The following is a 26509-nucleotide window of genomic DNA, read 5'->3' as shown; positions in this document are numbered from 1 at the left end:
TTACAGATAAAGCCCTTGGCCAAAGCCTGCTGTTCCAGTTTGTGCCTTCCTTGCCTGGGCTAAGCTCAATTCCTCAGACCTTTCCCAGGGCCGTCTAAGCTCCCTTCCACATCCTGCTTAGATGACAGGGAGAAGGGACAAACTGGCTTTTCTGTCCCACTGACATGTCAATTGTATTATTACACATACACTTTGTTCCTAATGGACGTTCTACAACCTGCAGAGTTGGAATGCTTACTAATGCCAGTCTGGGCCCATCTTTCCCCCAGAGGACTGTGCATGAGGGCACTCGCATAGGTGCCTGGTCTCCCCTCGACGAGCACAGGACTTCAAGTTATCATCAGTTCATCCACTTAAATGACAATCATAAACATGAATCAAACACACAGGAACTGACTTTCCTTCATCATTTAATTAGGGTCTGCTGAAAGCATTCAGAGGTCCTTTGTAACAGAGTTTTTCCAGAAATTTGCCTGGGAAAAAAAATAAGATGAAATAAATGTGCTTCGAAAATAGTGTGATAGTGTGTTAAAAAAAAAAAGTGGTGTGTTAGGACCTTGGGGCATTGACTCTGGTGGCCGCTTCCAGAATGGTTATCCTCTCAACCTCTCCACATGGAGCCCATTCTTCTGATTTATTATCGCTTAGATTGAAGGAAGAAGCTGTAGTCACTCATTCCATGGGAGAGGGGATTTCTGTTCCTTGCTATGTGATGATCTGTTTCCACCTGCCACCTCTCACTGGAGCTCAGTAATGTGAATCTCTTGTTAATATATATATTCAAACTTAAGTTGGGCTCCCTGGAATATTTTTGGCCTGTAAAATGGAAGTTCTCAATTTTCTGCATGTCTCTTAAAGTCTGGGGAGACTGCCTGCGGATTACCTGCGTGCTTTGTTTTTTCTCCCATACTGAACCTTTTGGGCACTTAATGCTCTTCTTTGACCTGAAGCTCAGCTGAGAAGAGACGATGAAATTTAGACTAATAATTTTTAAGTTCCAGAACACGAGTCTGCCGTAATGCTTTTCTGAGATACTTGTACTCCGGATTACTTTGAGGGATCTTTTCAAGGAGTATTTTTAAATAATAACCTCATCTCTCCAAGATGTTCTGTATGGAAAATATATTCATTGAGTGTTTATGTTTACAGACCACAGTTCACGTGGGAAGCTAATAAAGGTAAAGCAAATGATGATGCAATTAGTACGTCCTTTCAATTACCCGTGGTTCAGAAAAATCAATGGCAAGATAGACAATATAGAGCAGTAAAGAGCAGGGGTTTTGGGTCAAACAGAACCACATTCGGACGTCTTGTATTTATGAGCTGCGTGACCTTGGGCAAAGCTCTTAATCTCACCAAGCCTGTGAAATGAAAACAAATATCACATCTAATGTTTGATGATTACTTTCTGTGTGGGCACTGCGCTAATTATGTCATGTGCATTCATCATCTCATTTCATCCTCGAAATAATCCCATGAGGAAGGCACTATTAATATCCTCATTTTGCAAAGGAAGAAACTGAGACTCAGAAAGGTAGAGCAATTTGTCCAAAATCACAGAGTGATTGTAACTCACGGTAACTCAAGACCAGGCCTCTCTGGCTCTAGAGACCAAATACATAAGCACACTGTATTGTGTTGCTGTAGCGGGGACTTGTGACAATTAAATGAGATACTGGACATAAAGAGAATGCCTGACACAGAGTAGTGCTCTTATCGTCACAGATTTTTACCTACCACTGGCTAAAATTTGTATAGCCCTCTCCTCTTTATAAAGCCCATTCACATGGGAACTCATCACTTCATGATACCATGGGAAGTATCATAAAACCGTGGCTCAGAAAGATTAAAAGTCTTGACCAAGGTCATTCAGCTTGTAAGTACATCACATTGGGACTCATGTCTTTTCATTCCAGAACCCAGTAACTTCACCCTGTCTTTTTATCATGGGGGTGGAGGGAGGTAGCTATATTTTTATGTAATGTGATATATTTAATTTATTATTAGGAGAAGTGGCTATTTTCAGATCAGGTAAGTTCTAAGCTTGCCTGCTTCTAAATTGTTGCTTTATCTTGCTAAATCTTGAAACTTGGTTCCTGATATTCTGCTTGATTCTCTCCTTCATGTCAGATAATTCACCTTCCAGAAATGTGGAGGAGAGAGAAACCTCTTTTGTCTGACTCCCACATTTTCCCTCACAATTAAATATGTACAGGTAGACAGATATCAAATTATGAATGGGCTGGGTTTTTTAGCGTTTATTTGTAAGTTGGGTGTTTGGTTGGCTGAACATCTTTCCCTCATGAAAACCATGTTGTAAATGGAACTAAGCCCCATATTGACCCCATAGGAAGTTACTGTGAGCACTTGCCAGATGCAGGGAAAGGGGAATGTGGAGAAAGATGAAGCCAGGGTCCTTCTTCCTTTATTTTTAAATTTTTATTATTTTTTTAAGATTTTATTTTTAAGTTATCTCTATACCCAACATGGGGCTCAAACTTACATCCTTGAGATCAAGAGTTGTGTGCTCCCCCAAGGCAGCCAGCCAGGTGCCTTTATTATGTCCCCATCTTCTAATAGTTTATGCCATCTCCTGGTGCCTGCTTATCTTCTCTTGCTCTAAGCAACCCCCACATCAGACCTGCCTGACACCAAGACTCTTCTCAATTCTAAAACTATCTACTCACTTCCCCCTTTCCACTTCACTCTCTAACCTAAATGGCCGTTCGATATGAATTAGATATTAGGAGGAAAGCAGTCTAACGAAATAATTCACACTAACGTGTGAGTGGCTCATTTTCTTTATCCTCTCTAGAGGCGTTTTCTTTTTAAAAAGATTGTTAATATAGCAAATGACAGTGTTGTTGTTGGGAATTCCAGCAGTGAAACAAAATAAAGTGAAAAATAGCTATTATGTAGAATGTATTTTGGAAGAGGCCTGCCATAATTTGGGTAGACCAGTCCAACAAGGGTCTTTCTTGCTCCATCCCTTCGTTTCATGACCCTTTCCGGCACACATACGCATGTGCATACCCAAACATACATCTCATCAGCTCCCTTGGCTTTTTGTCTTTTCCTCATCAACTGGACATTTACCAGGATGACAGTGTTTTAGGGCTGGATAAGGTGCTAGATCTCATGGCATCAGCTCATTTTATAAATGGGAGAAACAAAGCTTGGCCGGAAGAGCCTGGTTCCTATCCCTATGAGTGGTAAAATAGCACTCGAACCAGGTCTGCCCAAGAATTCAGGGCATTTTCTTCCATACCCTGCAGTTAGCATTCAGAAGTCTTGTAAAATAAGCTGAGAAGCACTCGAGCAGTAATCTTGTTCACTTAACTACTTGGATTTCCTTTTCTTCGCTCTTTGGAGTTGGCAGGCGGAAACCATCAGTGCTGGAGGCAAGAGAGTCCGATCTGGTGTTCCTACCAACATGTTCTGACCCAGAGTCTGAGGATGCGCTGTCCTTGCCCAGGTGGGGCTGTGGGGGAATCAGAGAACTGGGTCTGTTTGTGGGCCTGGCACAGGCTTTCTTCTCCATTAGTTCCTCATGGAGATGCCACATGAAAACACTAGCGTTGTTGCCCCTCTCTGCTCTCTCTCACCAAGCATTTAGGTTTTCACTTAGAGTGAAAGGGTCAGAAGGGCTCCTCACTTCCTTCGGCTACTGCATAGCATGGGCTGGAGGGCATGGGCTCTGGAGAGGCAGGCTGCCTGGGGCCACAGCTCAGTCACACTTTCTGCCTCAGTGAGCTTGGCACTTCACCACACCTCTTCTGTGTCTCAGCTTCTCCATCCAGAAAATGGGAGCAATAACTGCTTATACCTTATGGGGTTGTTTAAGAGAGGAAAAAGCTTCATAAATGTCACCTGCTGTCATCATCATCAGCAGCAGCAGCAGCAGCCACACCTTGCGGGTGTTTTTAGTTTGATTTTATTATTATTATTTTTTTTTTTTAGGAAGGGAAGACTTTCTGGCCTCAGCTGCCTTTCCCCATTGCCCAGCAAATCTCCAAATCGTGTGGTCATTAAAGGTTAAGTTGACCCTTCGTGCAATTCTTCCCTAAAGGCCTCATTGTGAATAGTGAGTCATCATCGCTTAGAAGTGGACGGTGAGTCAGTAGTCTATTAAGGGGAGGTCAGAAGGTCCCCTGGCTCAAAGCGAGAAACCCAAACCCAACCTTGGGTACAGAAAGAAACAATGCGTTTGTATGGCTGAGTGGGGTGCTATGGAGAACCTGAGCTAGGCGGTCAGAGGACATGAGATGGTGGGTAAATGCTGGGGCTTTGGAATCACACAGGTCTGAGTCTGATCTGAGCTCCACTGCTACGTTGCTGTGTAACCTGAGGGAAGTTATTGAACCTCTCTGTGCTTCATTTTTTAGCATCTGGACATGGAGATGGTCTTAAGAGCAATGACTTCATAGTGTAAATGTTTAGGAATGTGCTAAAAATTAAGTAAATACTCAATCAAAAGTAGTTAATATTCTCACAATCAGCATGAATGAGAGTCAGGGTAGACAGTTGTAGGGATCAGCCGGAATGGAGAAGGAAACTAAGGGGTAAAGTCAGCAGGAACAAGGCTATGTCTTCGATACAGTTACTTTTAGTTAGTGACAAGCCATTTAGCTAGTATTAAGTGTAAAAAGTCATAATTTATTCCTTATTGCACCCCTACGAAGGAGTGAGTGATGCGTGTTCACGTAATTTGCATTTTGTAGAAGACTCTGAGAAACAGACTATAAGCCACCTGCCTGCAAGAATACAGATCTGGTTTAGCTCCCGTTAGGAGCTCAGCTTCTCTGCAGCAACTGCAGGTAGAGGGGCAACTTCCTGGCCTAGGCTGGGGAGACCTTGTCAGGTCTGTGACTCCACAACATGCTAAAAATATGAACGTCACATCATCATCCTGTCGTTCTTCTGGATCTCAATTGGCCTTCCTGATTTCATGCCATCTGCAAATTTGCGCATCCTTTGTGCTCCTTTTCACTCACATTTTCTGCCTTCCTTTGCCATCTCATTTTCCCCCTCGCATGTTTCAATCTCTGGGCTTCCATCTTTCTTCTTCCTTTTTAAATGCAGTGCCCCCCCCCTTACACCCCCACCTCCCTTCTCCCTCCTCACCAATCAAATTCCTGCCTCGCTTCATGCCATATTCATTATCCTACCTCATTCCCCCTCATTCCTAGAAAACAGCTCTGAGAGACTCCCCCACCCTTCCCCCGCGACTCGCAGTGCCCACCCTCCATAAATTCCAGCCGCCTGGCAATCAGTAACTTCAGCATCACACTTCACAGCTCTCAGAGTTTACACTACTTGTTACTACTCTCCTTGCTACTGCTCTCTAGGGTTTCTGGAAAAAAAAAATCCACTTTAAAAATATCCTGGGTACAAGTTGAACCCACAGTTCAAGTTTACTCGCACATTTACACATTTCATGGTTTTATTTTAACTAGTAGCTCAGGTCTTTGCTCAATTATGCAGGGAAGAAAGACCGGATCCTTCGGGAACCAGTTTTTCTCTACTATAGAAAAGAAAGGCACCTCAACATTCAACAGAAGCCCCGGATCTGGGTCTACCTACTCTCTTATCTCCCCACTCCCCCAACCTCAAGCTGATGGGACCTTGCTGTTTGGTTTGTGGTGGTTTATTTCACTCTTGCTGGAGCTCAGGCTGCCTCCCAGTGTGTGTCTGTGTGCACACGTGTGTGGCCACTGCTGTTTTTCCAAAGGGCTCACCTCTCTTCTGCCATTTTTACCAGGGCACAGGAGGCTCTCCCGCTCTCCGGCTCCCTCTCTCTTTCTCTCCCTGCCCCCAACTCAGCCTAGGCTTTTTCCTGTCTCTTAACTCCACCAGTGCAGCAACTGGCTGAGCTGCTTGCGTGAGAGGGAGAGAGAGAGAGAGGAGAGTGAGAGAGAGAGAGAGAGAGAGAGACAGAGTGTGTGTGTGTGTGTGTGTGTGTGTGTGTTAGTGTGTGTGTGTGTGTGTGTGTGTGTGTGTGTGTCTGCGTGCGCAGCTAGGCCAAGCCTGCGAGCCTGCCTGTCACTGGAGAGTTTTAGTTTGCATTCAGAAGAAAGGAGGAGGGGAGACAAGGGGGGAGGAGGAAAAGGTGGAGGGGGAGGAGTGGGAGGGGGCACCGAGAAGGGAGGGAGAATGTCTTGTTTGTGGCTTGTCAGCAATTGCTTGAGACAAGCTTCCATGTGTGAAAGCTACTTGGCATGAATGCCTGGGCCGTACCAAGTGTCACCGCAGCAAGAGGGGGAGTCAGAAGAAAAACAGATCAGACCAGAGCAGACAATAGGCCCCTAAAGTGTTCCCCCTAAGTTGCTTTGATGTTGTCCTAGTGTCTTGATACCAGGAGGCCAGGGATTGCAGGAAAAGGGTCTTTTTTGTCTTCATTCACTTTCCCCCCTCAGTTTCTGAAATGATTCTCCAGAATTTCTCCTCATAAAAAAGGTAAGAGCCCTAACAATTCCTTCTTCTGTGGCAGGCTCGTTCGCCCGTGCCTGGAAGTGGGGGTCTCATTCCTGCGCTGCTCAGGAGGAGCGCTGGGGTCCTGCCATTGGAGCTCTCGCCTTGCCCCTGGAAGTCTTGCAAGGCGCGCAGGGCTGGGGATGGCCCCTCTTTCTAGGGAACCCCAGTAACACGATCTGTGCCTCTGGGTTGGTGGGGGAAAAGGGGTGGCTGGAGAGGGGTGGGAGGAGGGTGTGAGGGTGGAGGTGCGAGGGGGAAAAAAATGAGAGAGAGGAAGAGAGAGAAGCCTGAAAGAGGGGGAGAGGAGGGCAGAGCCCTCGTTCAGAGCGGCCCCAGACTGAAGCCCAGGGAGGCCTTGCAAGCTTGGAGCTGTGGTTCTCAAGCTGAGTGAGGGCTGGCTGGGGCTCTGCCGAGTGCCCGCAGAGATTGCATCGAGCTTTGTGTGTGTGAGTGTGTGTGTGTGTGTGAGTGTGTGTGTGTGTGTGTGGACTTCCCCCACACTGCCCTGGCGCGCCTCTGAAGGGGAGGTACCCCAAACCTTATCACTGGAGCCCAGACTCCCGAGGCAGAGCAGCAAGGCAGGCGAGATGGGAGAGCAAGAGAACTCTGCGGCAAGACAATCCAGAAACTTTTCCAGTCTCAGGGATTTCTCTGGTGGTAGTTACTGTAAAGGAGTTGTGTGAGGGGGATTGGGAGGGGGCGGGAGTGGGGGGTGCCTCAGTTTCCCCCATCTATACAATCCAGATAGCTGAATCCTGGGGATGCTGCATATCTGCCTGGGATTTGGTAAAACAGAACAGAGCTTTATGTCTGAAAGGCATGGAGAAATCTTCAAGCTAGATTTACCGTGGAATCACCAAGTAGAAGTGTTATCATTATTCTTGGTCATCATCATCATCATCAAACCATCATTAAAGACACCCTGAGACAAAAAACAAAACAAAACAAAACAAGACAAAACCGGGGAACACAGATCAAGTGTCTGAGCATTTCTAAGGAAACAAAAAGCCTTTTTCCACCTGTTGGCTTCTGTCCTTTTCTCTTGTGTCTTTTCGTTAGATTTATTGGCTGATTTGTACAGAGAATGGGGTGGGAGGGGTTGGGTTTCCCCTTTCCTCCTCCCTTGTACATATTTTGTTTAAAAGAAGGTCAGTGTAAGATGCTCGAGAGAGAAAATGTGCCTCCTGTTATAGTAGTTTATTCAAGACCTTGTGTTTCCTGGTGCTGGCAGGCCTTCCAGACACATCTGTAAACTCTACCTTGGAGGTTAAAGATTTTTATTGTGGCTTTTAGAGATTAAATGAGATTTATTTACAATTGCTGTTTATCAGAGAGTAAATATCTTACTGTGTGTGTGTGAGGGTAAGAATGTGAAGGTTGTTTACTCACTGGTGGTTTTGTGGATAAAACCTTTTGCTTTTTTAAGTGTCATCTTGAGAGATGGGAATAGAAGGCAGAAATCAGTGCCTAATACTCATCTTTAAATTTTTTTTTAAGGAAAAAAAAATGTCTGCTTATTTTCTTGAGCCATGGATTTCCTTTCTTCTCTTCTTACACAGCAATTGCTTCAAGGATCTCAGTTGTGGCTCTCTCTGAATTCTCTGGGGGAATTTCACTCTCTTACCTAATTTGAGGTTTTCTGTGACTCTTTCTAGTTTTCCAAAAAAATCTGCAAAAGTCTAGGAGGCTATGCCTCCTTCCATTCTAACTGCAAGTGTTTATCAGACTGACTCCCTGTGATAGAGATTGAAGCAAAGGGCCGGCCCTGGTTGAGAATATTTTCTTCCCTTGGAAGCCTGGAGAACCCGACTTTGGGGTGTGAGAAAGGATGGAGGAAAGATATTAACTGGCCTGGATCTGGCAAGAAGCACCCTCCACACACAAATAAAATGTTTTGTTGGAATAGAACTGAACTTTGTATTTTAAAACTTAATTTATCCCCCACTTTGTAGGCAGAAGATCTTACCATGGTTTGTCTTTGGCAATATTTCAGGTTCTGGATATCTTCCTAAAATGTTAGAATTTCAGAACTACAAGGGACAAAAAAGGTTATTCATCAAGTTTTAAATGAGGACACCGAAGCCCTGGGAAGATCAGCAGTGACCTGAGGGGGGCTCAGTGCAGCCAGGTAGCATCTGGACCCTACCCTGGGGTTCAGAATGCCCAGAAGGCTGTCAAGTCAGCACCCTCACATGGCCTCCATACTCGATCTTATACAGCCCAGCACTTGGGTCTGCCAGAAAGACAGGCAGCTTTTGGAATCTCTTTGCTGTGCTGGACGATAGCAATGCATTTAGTCCTGCTCAGGGCACATGGAGCAAACATGGCGACTGCGTGTCACGGTGTGAGTTCGCGTGAATTCATTCATGTGCTCACTTGTTGATTCAAGTAATACTCTAGGGGCATTAACTATGTACCGGGCACCTTGCTGGGTGCTGAGGACATAGGAAAGAATAAAGTAGACGCACCCTTGCTCTCAGGGAGCATGTAATCTTTGTGGTGTAATCAACATTAACCACAGGGTTAAATTAGTAATTATGATAATGATAACTTATACTGAACAGCATGCAGATACTCTAATAGGGCAGAACATAGAGTTATATAAGTAACTGTCCTAAATTTGTAACTAGACATAAGCTAGCTGTCCTTTTTTCTTGCCTGAGGTCTTGCCCCAGCCAATTCTCATTCCACTGGAGGCATTCCTACTAGTACAGCATATAGTGGGCCTGTTGTTTCCAAAGACAGTAAAAAGCACCCCCCCAACTTCTTCACACAATGCAACAGAGACCTGAGTAGTATCTATTAACTCTTTACACTTGTATTAGTAAATAATGCCACACTCCTCGTGAGAGTCATCTCGGCGGGATTCACGTTAGCTCTAGTCTCTGCGCACCATGAAACTCTGATGGGCATTGCAAAAGACCTGTGGTTAGTGAGGCTCTTGTCTCATTTCACTTACTCCTTAGTTTCCCCAGTTCATATGAAACACTTACCTGCAGGAAACTCCACTGTTATCACTGTCATCTTGAAATTCCAAAGACAGGGGCACCTGGGTGGTTCAGTGGGTTAAAGCCTCTGCCTTCAGATCAGGTCATGATCCCAGGGTCCTGGGATCGAGCCCCACGTCTGGCTCTCTGCTCAGCAGGGAGCCTGCTTCCCCATCCCTCTCTCTCTGCCTGCCTCTCTGCCTACTTGTGATCTCTGTCAAATAAATAAATAAAATATTAAAAAAAAACAAAACAAAAAGAAATTCCAAAGACAATAGTGTAATGAAATGGCTTTTCCCATTCCTCCTAACAAGGGCATATATCTTTAAAGGTGAAAAAAATTTACAGCCTCTTCATCTTACCATAGTCCCATTTCGGTTGGGTTGTTAAAATCTCACTGGTTGAATCTCCCAGAGTAGGAGCATGCCCAATTCCATTTTGGTCTTGGGTGGAGAGAAGGAATGGTGACAATGCCAGTCGTTTCCGTGCAGGCCGACTTGGGGTCTCGCTTGTATCACCATTTTCTACATTGTGTGTTTCTCTAGTACTTAGAGGAATGTTGTCTTCAGTGGTGTCAATCTATTTTTTTTTCCCCCTAGACTAATTTAGTAGTTTAAAAGGAAGGCAGGCATGCCCACCCACACAGAAATCATAGGTTTGGTGCCTGTACTTTGGGAACCTACAGAGGTCGTGTGATGAGCAAAATGAGAGTCATTTCTGTGCCCCCGCCGTTGTTTCACAGTGAAGTACAGGCCTACATGGTAGCTACATTGTAGCCACAGCCCTACCCAGAGCTTGCAGCTATCATCTGCATTTGGCACCTGTGGCCCCTGCCTTCTCCTGTGAGCTGTATGACTTCATTTGCAAGTATTTGATCACTTCTGCCCGCCCCCCAATGTGTTACTCACTGGGGCGCTGCCTCTGGGGGAGGCAATCTGAGTAATCTGAAGAGAGGAGTGAGCCAAGTGGGGAGCTGAGATGTGGTGAAAACAAGGATCTGGTTGAGGAAGAAATTTAACAGAACTGGGGAGCTAGACAGCAGTGATCAGGCCATTCTTAACTCTAGGGGAGTAAAAATGGAGATTGATCACATTTTAAAAGGTGCATGTGTGGGTTCTGCGTGTATATAAAAGTGTGAGAGCCCCTAGTCCTGCCGGAGGTTTAAAACCAACACAACAACCGGGACATTCCCCCACACTTCTTGGTTACAAATATTGCTTTTGCCTGTAGCTCAGGTGAAGGGAATTGTGTGTGTGTGTGTGTGTGTGTGTGTGTGTTTCCCAAGAGACACAAATATAAGATGTAAAATGGAAATTTTCTCCATTTCTTTTAAACCTTGACATTTTAATGCACTTTAAAATATCTGCTCAGTCCTCTCTTATAATAGCCCTGTGAATTAAGTAATACCGTTATCCTTCTGTTATATTTAAGTAAGGTTATGTGACTCACCCAAGGACTCACAGGAAAATAAGGGACAGGATGGCTTGCTGATTAAATCTCCTGGTTAGGCCAAATCTCTACAAGAGAAGAAAAGCAAAGAGGTGAGGCAGTCACCATTGATATCCCAGCCAAATGTACTCCTTTAAAGACTTAAGATTTAGATTGTTGCTCAAAAAAGAAGAGTCCCCCATTCTAACTGAATCATTACATGTTTTTTACAAGTGCATTGGACCAGTTTCTGGATTTGGTTTTGCCATTCTATGACCTAAGACTCCCCACTCTGCTCCTCCAGACTCCTTTTAAGAATGGGGCTGGGCTACATCACTTCTGTTTCCTTCCTGTTATTCCGTATTTCTCTAATTCTGCAAATAGAAAATTCTGTGGATCTGGTCTCTTGGTCACATTTTACAAAGCCCAGTTCTAGACCCGTGGCTCCCAAGGGGGAAATGTTGTGAGTTTTGTGGGTATAATGGGATTCATTCCTATATATCCCAACTATGTTGACATTTTGAAGTGAAAAGCACAATAGGCAAAAGTGGGGTTTTAATTTATGGATTTGAAGAGAATTGGCCAGTCAGCATGTAGGCACATGTGCGAGGACACTAAAGAACGATTTTCAAAAGAATAGGCTGTTTTGAATGCATATCTTCCTGTATAATAAGTATGAATTGAAAATGGATGGGCCCTGCTTACATCTCTTAGCTTCACTGCTCTTACTGCTTTCTCATAGAAATTGTGCTCTTCCTTTTTGTGCTGTGCTTACATATTGTTTTGAGGGTGCAAGGGACCAGATGAAGTGACCGTAGTGTGGATAATACATGCTATGTGTTAAACACCGTGCTTTGGGGGATGATAGGGCTACTGACGATCTTTATGATATGCAACTCCTGAAGGATATTGCTGAAGACTTGCTGATATGATGTGTGCTATATATAAATATTATATACCTTCAGGATGTGAGTGATAAACGGCTTCTGAGACATGGCCAAGAGTGAGACAGACAGGTTGGGCAGTGAAGGATGTTTTTATTAATCATGTTTCATATGAGTAATTCCAAGCACTATTCACTTGAAATTGGTTAAATCTTTGGAAAGATATAATTTAAAAATTTCACGTGCTAGCTCTTAATGTAATTTTCAGAATCCAGAATAAGATCTTCTACCATGTTTTACAAATATCCTCTTGCTTGTAGCAAGGGAGACTAGTTCAAGGCTACTTTGAGGATTAGTAAACCACTGACTCTCTTTGAATTGGTCTTATTTCTGTCTGGAAAAAAAAAATATGTAAGATATGATTACTTTATAACTGGAGGAAGGAATTTGGAAGACCATATATAACAATTTTTTTTAAATTTATACTATTCCTTTATTCTCAGTTCCTTAAAATTCCTATCATTGGGTAGCTTGCTTAACTTCATAAAATCCCAAGAAGTAACTACTTAAGAGCAATATGTTATTGACTTTATAGTTGGGAAAACATGAACGGGTTTGTGAAATGATATACCAGCAAGCTTTTTTTGAACATAAGAACATACTCTACAGAAATATGTGAAATGTGGTTATTGATGAGTACCAAACGTACAGGAAAAGAAAAGCATATTTTATATATCATTGTTGCTAATCTAACTTTTAATGGTCTAAGTAGTTATCAAAAATATTTTTATGTTGTGTGCTAACTATACTAGAATTAAAATTAAAGTGAGAAAACTTTTAAAAAAGTATTTTTATGTTATTCACTTAAAGATTCAAAATGACTCTAATTAAAAGCTTTGGAGAGCTTTAGTAATTTCCATGAAAATCATAATCATTCTTTTCCTTGAAAAATAAAGACACAAACTAAAAATTAACAGTAATGGCAGTTGAAAGAAGCCAAGCCATCATTTTTGCTCGAAGAGAAACTTGGGAAATTTGCGGTCCTTCATTTTGTCTAATACTAGATACATTGGATTTTCTGTTATCCCTGTGCCTTGTGTAGTTAGTGTCTGGTTGAGGAAAAAAATTTTACTCAAGGTGTGTGAGTAAGGAAATTTTTGAATGTGGGTCAAAGGCATACTTCTCTTTTCTAAAGATGCTTGGACTGATAGTTTATTGTATAGAAGTCCAGGATATACCAGGGTGTTTAAGTCAACAATAGTCTTTTTTTTTTTTAATTTTTAAAAAATTTATTTGACAGAGATCACAAGTAGGCAGAGGCAGGCAGAGAGAGAGGAGGAAGAAGGCTCCCCTCTGTGCAGGGAGCCGATTTGGGGTTTGATCCCAGAAGCCCAGGATCATGACCTGAGCCAAAGGCAGAGGCTTTAACCCACTGAGCCATCCAGGTGCCCCCACAGTCTTTTTTTTTTTTTTTAATAAAGATTTTATTTTTATTTCTTTATTTGACACACAGAGAAAGAGAGAGATCACAAGGGGGCAGAGCAGCAGGCAGAAGGAGAGGGAGAAGCAGGCTCCCGGCTGAGCAGAGAGCCCGATGCAGGGCTCGATCTCAGGACCTGAGCCAAAGGCAGACACTTAACCAACTGAGCCACCCAGGTGCCCCTAAGTCAACCATAGTCAAAAGAATGCAGGGTTTTAGAATCTGTGCTAATGGCCAGGTTTCTACCTTTGCCTGGACATCTTTTCCAAGCCAGCTCCTACTGTTCCTTCAAGACTTAAATTAAGCTGGACATTTCTTCTGGGAATCTTCTTAGACCCTATCTCTGTTGCTTATGTGTCCCTTACCACACGGTGCTGCCTATAGGCCACCTCCTGCTCTGGACTGTAGCTTCTTCAAGGTTTGGGACTGTCTTTAGTTTTTGTACCCCCACTGCCCAGCACAGGGTGAGGCACAGCAGCTGGTCAATAACTGCTGTCCAGAGAGTAAACAGTTCACATTGAAATGTAGCTTATTAAGAAATTTAACTAAATACAAAAAAAGAAAGACAGGTAAAAATCTTAAATTATACAACCACATGTTCCACGGTAAAAAAGGAAATTTTTCATATTAAGATATTCACCCTTCTCCTCCTTTGCAAAGAGTAAATTCTACATTCATAACAAAGTATTTTGAATATCTCTGAGTCTCTCCTTTACTTATGCTTGACTTTTCTCCCCTAAAACTTGTAAGCCATGTTTCTCCTTCTTGGGCCTTGTGGTTCCCATTTCTGAGAGTTTATTCTTTATGTTTGAGGATCATGGGTGATAAATGAGTGGTGAAGTTTGAGTTGTTATTTAGGTAGTGGCTGAATAGGAGAAGTTTCTTCCATCTCAGAAACAGGGAAAATAGAGAGACCTTTGAGGAAGTCAGGACAATCGCAAGGTAGGAAGGTGATGCCTGTCTTCCAGGAATCTGCAGCTGCGACCCATCTGATACAAAGGGGACAATGCAATTTAATCTTCATTTCATAAAAAAGGTTTTAAATGCTGAACCCTCCAGAAAAGGCCTTCTGGTTGCAAAGAACTGACTTGTTGTGGTTTCTTCGAGGAAAGCAGCATTCACTGTGAGGATGCTCACAGATGGAACCTGAAATTAGAGCTGTAAGTCTTTCAGGTCCTGAGGTAGCTCTAGGAGCAACCTCTTTGCCTATCTCAAACTCATTCTCTCACTGTGTGTTCTCTCACCTTGAGTTCCTATTGAGTTCCTATTGCTGCATGCTGGTTTGGTCTTCTAGCTCTACTCTGGGTAACCTCTATCCATCTCGTAGCTTTTGCTCATACCTGGTGTCACTCCTTTGACTTGCCAAGCCTACCGTGTCCAGAACCTACCCTCTCCACCCTCCTCCCTTTGCTTCTTCTTCATGTCTTCTTTCATTTGTAATTTTCCCTGATAATTCCTTCATTCTCTCAGATTTTTCTAATTCAGATATCCAAGAAAGAATCCAGTAACCCCACTCATCTTTTCATTGCCCTTCTTCTAGGTCCCTAACTAGTCTTGCCCAAGGGGCAGATGTGCATCTCTAGCCTGGAGGCTGTGGGGCAGGAAGTTGCTACTTGGTATAAAACTGGGGTGCCTTTTAGTAGGAACTATGGAAGAGCCGTCTTCCCTTTCATGTATTTGGTGACAAATGTATTTGACATATCTAATGTAAGTCCATTATGGAAATATAAGAAATTCAGGATAACCACGTTATTAAAAAGTACAATGTTTTAGGGTTGACAGTTAGTACAACAGAGATAAGAAGACTGTGGGAACAAATAGCAAATTTATAACCAGGAAAAAAATTAGGAGAGGGAAAAGTGTTAGATTTAGTTCTTAGATGAGTGACATCATTTCATGCATTTATGAAAAAGCAGGAATGTGTGAATAGTGAACGTGACAATATATTTTCTCAGGTCCCAGAGGCTGGTTTAAAAAGCAAGCATAATCCCAAAACTGAAGACCAGAATGGGTATAAATAGGAATACTAAACTTCTTAGGGAGTCTCTGCCTAGTCTTCCTGCCTGTATTTTCTTTTTCTGCTTCCTATTCTGTTCTTGACCCCTCTTACTTTAGCAGTTGGAGCAATCTGTCATGAACTAGTGATATGCCCTTGGGCTGGTTATTTATTCTCTCTGAAACTCAGTTTACTCACTTTTAAAATAGGGATAATGATTATTATTTCAATGGCTTATTATAAGAATTAAATTAGATGGCACAATATATTTAAAGTGACTGGTACACATCACCTAGGATGTAATAGGTGCTCAGTTAATTGTAGCAATTATCCTAGCACACAGTGAGGAAGGAAACATTGATTGAACAATGTGTGGGGTAAGACTTTGTTTCTTATATCATTTATTTCATGTAAGAATCCCACAAGGACTTGTATTACTATGTCTACTTTACGAACAAGGCTACAGTGTTAGTACTTAATTGAGTATTTGCTATGTCCTAAACACTGAGTGTTGTCTTATTCAAGCGAAGCTAGGTGCTATTTATGTTTTCATCTCATAGTTGAGGAAACTGAGGTCCAGAGAGTTTAACTTGCCCAGAGCCATACAACTAGTAAGGAACAATCAGAACTTGTGTGTCTGTGTGAACTTAGGTCCAGTTGACTCCAAAGTTTTCCAGTCACGTGGTGGATGAATGTGCATATGACTGAATCAAGATTCAGACCTTGTGTAGGACAGTGTTTTTGCAGTTCACCTATCAGAGGCAGGCACTAACTGAATGACAGGTAGTGGTTGGCACACACAGGCTTATGATCAGACAGACAAGGGCAAATTTTGGAAAAGGTACAAAACAAAATATTTTAGTAATTGAAATATGTCAAAATGGGTCTCTCAGACCTGATGAAATGATTTAACGTGCATGTGTTGAATGTCTACTTTTGTCAGCCAGTGAAAAAGGAACTTGGCATTGTGGGAATGCAAGGTTGAATTCCTATCTTTAAGGTGCTTTCATTCTGGTGGAAAGAGATTCTCACACAACTAATAAAGCGTATAGCAATGAAGCAAAGAAGTGGGGTAGTCAAGAAAGAGAACAGTCAATTTGCTGGTGAAGGGACTGGCGGTAAAAGGACCTGGGGAAAGCATACAGGAGATAACATTTGCAATGGTCTTCGAGGGGACAAATACAGAAGAACAAGAATCCTTCTGTAGTTTCCTTCTTCTTCAGACCAGTGGTTTTATTAAGAGGGGTATGAAGTAGCTAATTATTGTGGTAATAGATAGACAGTTAAGAGTGTTTCCAAAGATTAGGTTCTTTGACCAAAAGTAGAGAAATACCTACTCTTATTAATCGTAAGTATATATTCGCATTTCCCGGTCTGCACTTACGTGTGTCTTTATTGAAGGAGCCAGAAAATGGAATCCCGTTTTCTATGCATTCTAGATCCTAGGTTCTAGGATCTATAATTGCCTAGCAACCCAACAAGAACCTACAAGTCCCTCAAGTGGCCCAATGGTACACAAGCATCAGCTTTTGGCCGTATGGTGTGGCGTGAAGTAAGTAGAACTAAAGTACTGGCAAGTGGGTCATTTATCCATTTAAGATCTGGATTGGAGATTTTAGTCCATGGTTGGGAGTTCCCAGTTTTTCTTACAGACAATACCAGGTCTTCTGAAAAAAAGAATTGTTTGTTTTGAGACCGTCCCTAATTTAAAACATTCTGCCTTGTCTTCCTAAGTATATTCATGATTGGTAATCTGTGTGTTCTGATTGTTATTTAAGTTGTTAATTAAATTGAGTTTCCACAGCCTCATCCTGTTTCAAGAGGCCTGTAGACATCTGCAGATTTTGTCCACTTGAATGAGAACGCACATACTCATCTTTGCGGCGTGTGGTAGAAACCTAGCCAAGATCCCTTGTTTTGGTTTTGTTCTTTGCTTATGTCCCCCTTTTTTCCAAACTGTTTTGATGGACCTTGTGCTCAACCTCCCTTCAAGGTCTGGCTCAAGTGTCACTTTCCTCACAAAGCCTTTCTTAATTCCTAGAGCCTGATGACTCTCTCCATCCCCATAGCGGCTGTATTATCTGGTTCTTTTCTTGGCATGATTGTAATAGCATGAATGTTCACTATCACAAATCCCTTCATAGGTGGTAAACAACAGGGCAGAGCTTTTGGTTTCATTCACCTGTGGATCCCTCTAAACCCCCAGCGTGGCCTCTGCCCTACAAGTGGTTGGTACTCAGAGATGTTCACTGAACTGAACTGAATTGAATTCTGGGTTTCGTTGGACTGGCTTTGCTTATGGTAACATTGATGTCTGAGCGCTCATTCTATTTAAGAAAAGAAAGGTTGCTTTAAAAAAAACACACTTTTAGTTGATTTTAGGATGAAAGAAACCATGTAGTATAAACAGTAATTGTAATTATTATTAATAAGCATCATTAAAAGAGCATGAACTGATAGAATTACCCTCATGCTTGCTTTTGCTGGCAGAGTGGGTAGGCCTGATAAACTAACTGGTCTTTTCCATCTGTAATATCTATGATTCTTTGAAATTTTATGTAGACAAGTGCAAGCTAATGTACACTGGAAGGAACAATTGAAACAGCTCATACTCACTGATGGGCTCTGAATTACTCTACTTGTAAGTGCTCAGGAAAAAGATCTCGGATTCATTGTGGATTGCTCAATGGAGACATCTGCTTGCTGTGCAGAGGCAGCCAGAAGAATGAATGAGATATAATAGGCTGTATTAACTTTGAGAATGGGATAAAGAATGATGCAGAAAATAATATAGTGCACATAATTTGGCATTGACTATTTCTGTAATTACAATAAAACATTTTAATGATATACATTGATGTTATGACTTCACCTTAGAATCAGAATTCGGCAGTGGGTCCTTTCATTTCAAAGAAAACAAAGCAGAAATACAAAGGATCTAGAGAAAAACAACAGACTGTCTCCAAGACATGCAAGGGATTTGCCTATAATGAGAAACTGAAAAGACAAGGACATTTTAATTTGGATAAAGGGGGAAAATGACATTGTATAAATTTATTTAAAATTAATGAAAGTTTCTGAAAATTGCTAAAGCTAGCTTCAGATTATCCTTGGTAATGGAGGTCAGAGATAGGCAGGATAATTGAAATCCCTGATAATCTCCAGCCCTCATTTTAGCTATTAGTGGCAGCATCCTGTCCTATGAAAAGTTTTAACAAATGAACAAATACAAGACATTGAAGCTCAGGATTTGTGAACCAAATGACCCATGAGAAAGGCAGCCAGGGGTGTTGGGAAGCTCAGAGAATTTGGATTTAGGTGACCAGGTTCTAGTCCCTATTCTCTGTCCAACCTTGAGTGATATGTTTGATGTCTATGAGACCCAGTCCCCTCATGTGTAAGATGGAGATAGTAGTAATATTTATTTTATGGGTTTGTTGACAAAACCAAATGGGCTCATTGGGTTTGGTAGGTGAGCTATGATGTTTGATATTGAGTGCTGTTGTTAAGAGTAACTGCTTTCCCATTTGGCTTGCTGGTCTCAAGGGCGGGCATGGCTCCTGGCACCTGGGAGCTTACATCACACCTTCCCTTTTCTTGAACTTTCTATGGCTTTTGTCCATGGCAGGAGATTTTAAAAGAGGCAAGCCACATTTTCTTCATCTCCAAGACCATCCTCAGACCATCCTACTCCCTTGCTCCTAGAAAGCCTAAAGATAGTTTTGCCGTGTTTTTATTAATGCATGATCATTTAAAGGCCACCTTCCATAATTTTCACAACAGCCCTTTGAGGTATAGACTGCAGTTGTCTTCATCTTCTAGAAGAGAACACTGAGGCACAGACAACTTGCTTAAGAACACGTGGTTAAATAGAGTCAGACCTGCATTTTCATGCCTCTGGATGGACTGATAAAGTCTAGAAAACTGACATCTATGACTATACTGATCCCTTCCCTGAGGAGCGACTGGTCTTTCCTTGATTTCCTAGAGACTCCTACTCTACCCTTTGGCACACAATTCAGGACTCATCTCCGCCATGGAGCCCATCATAAGCCCTCTCTTCCCCTAGAAGAAGTCATCTTGCCTGCCTTAGTACCCTGTATTACAGCTTTTAACATTCTTTATGTTAAAGTAGAAATCCTTATACCCTATGCAATTAATAGTTCATGATTCAGTTGAACAAGTTAGTTAAGGCAGGGATCATACAAAATGATGGAATCGTTCCTTAAACTTTTATTTCAACTTAAAACATATCTCAAGTTTTTGAGGTAAGCCCAAGGCCTCACTTGCCATTTGAGTTTCAAGCTTCCCATTAGAGCTCTGCGTCTTATTTCTCATATAAGCCACACCTCCAAGGCTTTCGCAATCATTTTGTCTTGGTTTCTTTAAAGCGGAGCAAGATCTTAAAGACATTCTGTGAGGCAATCGGATTTTTCCAGATTTTTAGTGGTGTTTTACAGGCGGCTCTCCCACACATGTATAGACAGCAGGTGTTCTTAGTAACACACCTTGATGTGCCTTCCCCAAATGTTCTCCTTAGATCTTGTCGACACAACTTCTCTCTTCTTTATTCACATTCCTTACTTCAAGTAAGCTTAATTAAATTGTGTAATAACAATGATTATTGTTTTGGGGAACAATCAATGAGTTCTGGGAACAAACATGCTGACTTCCAGTGAGCAGACAACTTGGCTGTGGGAATAGCAGATTGCAGGCGTCCTCGAGGAGCCTCCCACTAGCTATGGTCACCCTGCATCATGGGCCTTATGTCTTTACATTTACAGAGAGAATGGAGGCCATAGAATAATCCATTGTGTCAGTCACTTAAGAGAGCTTCTGCTCAGTGTGGCTTCTGTTTCATGTTTGGCCTAGAAGACGAATGCCTTGAAGGTCTAGCATTTATCTTTCCAGGTAGTCCCAGAAACTAGCACAGTGATGGGTATATAGTGAGCCCTCAATAAATGTCAACTAATTGGCCAACTAGCCATACCCATAAAAATAAAACTTAACTTTGCCCCTGAACACCTGCTGCTGGGAGTACTAAGCAGCAATCAACCGTCCAGAAGTTAGTTTAGGGAGAGAGAGAGAAGAGCTAGCAAGTGAATTTCTAATATTAATATAAGGTAAGATTATGTGTACCATTAAATAGTTAAACATAAGGCAGCTCTAAAGAATTGGATTTTGTGTAATAGATAATTAACCTGGGTAACTCAATAACACAAAATAACATTGAGACAGGGATGCTTGATAACATTTTAAAAAAGACAAGATAGGTCTTTAGTGGAGAAAAATCCACACTTAAAATCACCACAGTATCTGACTACAAAAAGTCTCTCTGGTGGTCAGGTGCAGGGCCAGCCAGGTCATGAAAAAATTTCCCTTACTGACATATTGGAGCATGTTTGTTTTTTTTTTTTTTAATATGTTTCTTGTGACAATGTAAAGCATCTTGAATTGAGCACCACAAGAGGAAAGAAGGCAGATCTGAAGGCTATTAAAGTTGACAAAGACATTCTGCGGTAGGTGATTGGTTTGGAAGATGGTGGTAGACTGCTGGTGATGACAAAGATGTACTTTTTCCTGAGAGAAAGTAGGCAAAACATTTAGTCTTGTGCTCAATAAATGTTGGGACCAAAATAGACTCAGTAAGCAACGTTGGAAAATTATGGAAAGTTTACATGACCACAGGAAATGGGATGATAAAGAATGTATATATTATATATATGATATCATATACAACATATATAATATATATTTCTAATATATAATATAACATATTTGTATATATCTTAGAAGATATGTGTGTATATATATGTGTGTGTACATACATACATATATATATATATAAACTATTTGTATAAATTATATAGAGAGAATGTGTATGTGTGTAAAATAGAAATAATGCTCCATAGCATTATTTGGTGGGAATGCAAGTTGATGCAGCCACTTTGGAAAACAGTGTGGAGATTCCTCAAGAAATTAAAAGAAATTAAAAATAGAGCTTCCCTATGACCCTGCAGTTGCACTACTGGGTATTTACCCCAAAGATACAGATGTCATGAAAAGAAGGGCCATCTGTACCCCAATGTTTATAGCAGCAATGGCCACGGTCACCAAACTGGAAAGAACCAAGATGCCCTTCAATAGAGGAATGGATAAGGAAGATGTGGTCCATATACACTATATGGAGTATTATGCCTCCATCAGAAAGGTTGAATACCCAACTTTTGTGGCAACATGGACGGGACTGGAAGAGATTATGCTGAGTGAAATAAGTCAAGCAGAAAGAGTCCATTATCATATGGTTTCACTTATTTGTGGAGCATAACAAATAGCATGGAGGACAAGGGGAGATGGAGAGGAGAAGGGAGTTGAGGGAAATTGGAAGGGGAGGTGAACCAGAGTCCAGACTATGGACTCTGAAAAACAACCTGAGGGTTTGAAGTGGCAGGGGGTGGGAGGTTGGGGGAACCAGGTGGTGGGTATTGGAGAGGGCATGGATTGCATGGAGCACTGGGTGTGGTGCAAAAACAATGAATACTGTTATGCTGAAAAGAAATTAAAAAAAGAAGAAGAAAAGAAAAAGAAATAATGCTCCGTAGGATGCCATGTGAACCTTCTCATTAATTTTCCATTGTGAGAATCTGTAGATCAGTTCCAATTATTAATTCTTGAGGACCTCCCTGTTTCTCAAGAGGCTGTGAAGCCGTTGTCTAGCAAAAGAAGAAGGGAATTAACAAGGCCTTGAACATTCCTTGTGTGCCAGTCATTATTCTAAGTTTTTAGTATATGTTATCATATTCCTTTGAATATAAGTTGCCCTTGATTTTTGTTAAAACCCATATTACTTCATGTGCTGCTATGAAAGAAAGAAAAAATAACACTCCCAATTGAACTATAGCTCACTACCAATGGTAAAATGCATCTTGATTTCTGAGCTATTAAAATGTGGGTAAAAAAATACCCATCTTATCAATGTGATATGGTATCTCATTTAATCCTCCTAACAACCCTTGAAGTAAGTATTATTAATACTGCCAGATGAAGAAAGTGAGACTCAGAGAAGTCAAGTAATTTGCCTGAAGGCAAATAGCTAGTAAGTGTCAGAGCTGGAATTTGGCCCAAATTAGCATCTCCAAATCCAGTTCCCTTCTCATAGTCTCGTGCTGCGGATTGAAATCAGTGCTTGCCCATAACTCAGATTTTTAAAATAGTTTTTAAAGATTTTATTTATTTGGGGGCACCTGGGTGGCTCAGTCAGCTAAGCATCTACCTTCATTCAACTCAGGTCATGATCGCAGGGTCCTGGGATTGAGTCCCACATCGGGCTCCCTGTTAGGCAGGAAGCCTGCTTCTCCCTTTGCCCCTTCTCCTGCTCATGCACGCTCTCTCTCTCTCTCTCTCAAATAAATAATAAATCTTTTTTAAAAAAGATTTTTTTGAGAGAGAGAGAGAGCACAAGCAGGGGAGAGGCAAGAGGGAGAGGGAGAAGCAGACTCCCTGCTGAGCTGGGACACCCCTCCCCCGCAACTTCAGGCTCAATTCCAGGACCTGGAGATCCCAATCTGAGCAGAAGGCAGACACCCAACCATCTGAGCTGAGCTGAGCTACCCAGGTACCCTGTGATTTTTTTTTTTTAATAAAAATAGAAATGCTGTATTTTAAAAGCATTTACCTTTTCACCTAGCTCCTGAAGATGTTTCTTCGGGGGGAAAACTGTGAGGGACACTGGGGTCAATGATGGCCGTGGATTTCTAAGGATAGAAGGAAAATTTGAGTTCCTCTGGCCAGTCTCACATTGGGTGCTTGAACCTCTGATGATAACACTCCCCCAAGGAGCCACACGGTCTCTGAGAATCAGCAGCAGGAAAATCACTTGGTCACTCCATCACTCAGGCAGCTTCTTTCAGTGCACCTGTTGTGAGTGCTGCTTTCATCTATTCCCTAGTCCTGGTTCTGTCTGTGGAAATATAGAGTTGACCTCACTGTCTTAACCCCTTATGGCCCTTCCCATATTTGAAAGAGCTATGAGGATCCCTCTAAGTCGCCTTTTCTCCAAGTTGAACATTCCAAGTTCTTTCTAGGACACAGTCTGGAAATTTTTCTCTTTGGTCACTCTACAGTTTCTCTGTGTTCCTTTGACAGAGAGGCATTAGAACTGATCATTTTGCTTCACAGGAACAGAGAATGATTACATCCCTTGCTTTAGGTACCATACTTCTCTTGGTACAACCTGCAAGTACATCTGATTTTTCCAGCACCTCATCAGAGAAATGTAAGCTCTCCTTGCTCCATGATTTCTCCTTCCTTGCTCTCCTCTCCTCTGCCTTTTATTTATTTATTTTTTTTTTAAACACATGCTGCTGTGTAGGCAACCTGGACTTCAGTGATTTATATGTTGGACTTAAGTTGTTCTGCTTTGATCACTTTGAAAGTTAGTTTTGTTAGAATAGACATTTTGAGGATTTTTTTACTTTGGCTTTCTGTTGGTTTGCATTTAATGGTCATGACTCCTGATTTTGTAACATCCATAAATGAAGCCATTTTTTTAAAAGATTTTATTTATTTATTTGACAGACAGAGATCACAAGTAGGCAGAGAGGGAAGCAGGCTCCCTACTGAGCAGAGAGACTGATGCGGGGCTCGATCCCAGGACCTTGGGATCATGACCTGAGCCAAAGGCAGAGGCTTTAACCCACTGAGCCACCCAGGTGCCCCTAAACAAAACCATTAAAAAATGTTTTCTATGTACAGATTGAGTAGGACAGGGACAGGGACAGAGCTCTTTGGGAAGTCTTTGGGTAATGTTTTAGTTGTTGAGTTACCAATCCACCACATTTTTCCATCTTGCCCCCCCCCATATGTCTCTACCTTGTCTAGAAGAATATCAGATGCTTCACATACGCCATCCCACATAACATGGATGGATAATACGGCTCCTCTTTTACAGCTGGGTAAACTGACCCTCACTGGGGAGGTAGCTTGCCTGGGATTGCATGTTTGCTAAGGGTGGAACTGTGATTTGCACACAGGTTTTCCCATCCTATCTGCTCTGCGTGGCTGTATCCATTGTGAATTACTTTGCTCGGATCCAGAGATGCAAATATTACCTCATTTTCCTGAGTTATGGGAGAGCACTTCTGATCTCAAAGAGCCAAATATAACAGAAGTGCATTTTCTTCCTCCTCCTCCTGGAGTACCACAGCCACGAACATGGATACCTCACTCCTCTCTAGAAATAAGATTTACACCCTCACCTTCCTGTGGACCTCTCTTAGAATAGATGTAAAAACAATGTTTGAAAAAAATTTCCTGGACCTTCGGGCAATTTGAGTAATTGAGTTCTGAAGGTGAGGAACTAGGAGCAAAGAAAACAGATTTTAAGATGCTGGTAGAAAGCTGTTTACCTAAACTCTTGGTAATAAAGTCACACACACCCAGGAGTTAGAAAGCCTTGCTTTTCACTCCCTTCCTTAGGACATGCTACAAGGGCTTCATATTTCAGAATAAATTACTACTATGAGGTTTAAAAAGGAAAGAAAAGCAACATAAACGATACAAGGAACTACTTTTGCTTCTGAAACCACACCTGGTATCCAGCTTGTTGGTAGGCCAGAAGGTGTGCTGGCATGGACCGGATCCACTAGTGGCAGCAGCCCAGGGTAAGGTAAGCCACCTGAGGAAGGATCAGCTGCCACATTTTTGTCTCTCTCTCAGATTTTTGGTGTATCCCTTAATCTTCCAGGAGGAGTCTTGTTAACTAGTAAGAAATAAGGAATACAGGTACCCTTGCTTCATGAGAGTTCCATGATTCTCAGCCATAATTAGTAACAGATGGTTCGCAATGAAACAATGTACTAACAATATGTATAACTTAAAAAACAACAAGGATGGGCTTGTGGGTGACTCAGTTGGTTAAGCGTCTGTGTTCCGCTCAGGTGGTGATCCCAGGGGCCTGAGATCGAGTTCAGCATCCGGCTCCCTGCTCAGCGGAGAGTCTGCTTTTCCCCTCTTCTTTCCCTCTGCCTCTCCCCCTGCTTGTGTGCGTGCACTCTCTCTCTCTCAAATAAAATCTTAAAAAAAAAAATCAGGGACATCCAGTTATCTCCTTTTGTAAAGAGAATCAAGTTCAGTGCATGAAACAAAAGATAGTAGTGAAGAAATATTACCTTCTTGCTTCACCAGCAAATATACCCATTTTCTACTTAAATAGAGGCCTTTTCTCTGTAAGGAAGTTCCTTCAGTACCTTTCCTCCAAAGTAGAGTCACTTAAGATAAATGAACTCACAACACAATTGATTGAGGTAAACCCCAACACACTAATTCAGTCTTTCTAGAATGCTAATACTACAGTGAAGAATTAGGGAATTAGATGAAACTTTTATCTTTTTTTCTGCAAAGGAACGGCTCAACTCAAAATTAATTGCTAAGGGAAATAGTTCTACATTATTTCCCATAAGCCTACCTTAGGGACTGAAGGACTGTGGGAAGTGGGGAGCCCCAGACATGGAATCTATGTCCTAGGGCACTGTTAACACAGTGCATAATTTTCAGCAACTCCCAAGTGGCTTTTTCTGACATCCATTCCATGTAAAACAATGGAAACCTATTTCCATGCTTATTTGTGTTTCCCAGGAGCCCTTAGATGCCATAGTGAAGATGAAAGGGCTAGACCCTTTTTCTTATTCTCTCTTATGATTATTCATAATTTTCTAAAATCATTTCCTAGAGCAATGCTGCCTAAAGAGGAATTTCAGGTCTATTTTTCTATTGACTTGTTTGTTCATTCATTCATTCAACAAATATTTATTAACCACCTCCTACATGCCATGCTCTCTGCTCGGGATTAACAAGCATAAAAAATGAGAAAGCTTCAGTCATCATGCTCGAGGAACTAATCATTCAGTAGAGGAGTAAGACACGTATGTAGAGAGCTGTATATAAGAACAATATAATACATACTTTAAAAAGGTTCAGACAAAATCCTGTGGGAGGTTCCCATCTAGTCAGAAGGAACAGGGAAAGCGTCATGGAGATGATATCATTCGACTCCAGGGATAGAGCAGTATAGGATCTCAACAGATGCAACTGGAGGAAACATCCGTTCAGACCCAGGAAACCGCGTAAATAAAAGTAAGGCATGTTCCGAGAAAAGCAAGGAGACCAGTTTGGCCAAAGCATATGCACAGTTCAGAATCTATGTTGGAAGATCTCGAACACTTCAAGAATTACCATTTAGTTTCCTGGGCAGTGGGGAGCC

The 26509-nt window shown here is 41.9% G+C and overlaps 1 protein-coding gene across 8 annotated transcripts in view; it reads left to right on the top strand.

Moving 5' to 3' along the window:
• The window catches only part of BCL9 (BCL9 transcription coactivator), a 95926-nt gene that overhangs the window by 5788 nt on the left and 63629 nt on the right, over nt 1-26509 (top strand). For 2 of the 8 annotated variants that reach the window (XM_013049510.2, XM_013049509.2), the window contains 2 exons: nt 3373-3475; nt 3961-4112. The gene's annotated coding sequence lies outside the window, so the exon portion shown is untranslated. Of the gene's footprint in view, nt 1-3372; nt 3476-3960; nt 4113-6232; nt 6457-14447; nt 16802-26509 lie in introns of those variants that run through there. The other 6 variants (XM_004779613.3, XM_045081820.1, XM_045081819.1 and 3 more) reach the window with 5 other exon arrangements.

The sequence above is a fragment of the Mustela putorius genome, unplaced genomic scaffold, assembly GCF_011764305.1.
Source record: "Mustela putorius furo isolate JIRA1106 unplaced genomic scaffold, ASM1176430v1.1 tig00000585_pilon_pilon_pilon, whole genome shotgun sequence".
NCBI classification, from domain to species: Eukaryota; Metazoa; Chordata; class Mammalia; order Carnivora; family Mustelidae; genus Mustela; species Mustela putorius.
Note: the sequence above shows the minus strand (reverse complement) of the source record. Positions and strands in the feature narration are given on the sequence as shown.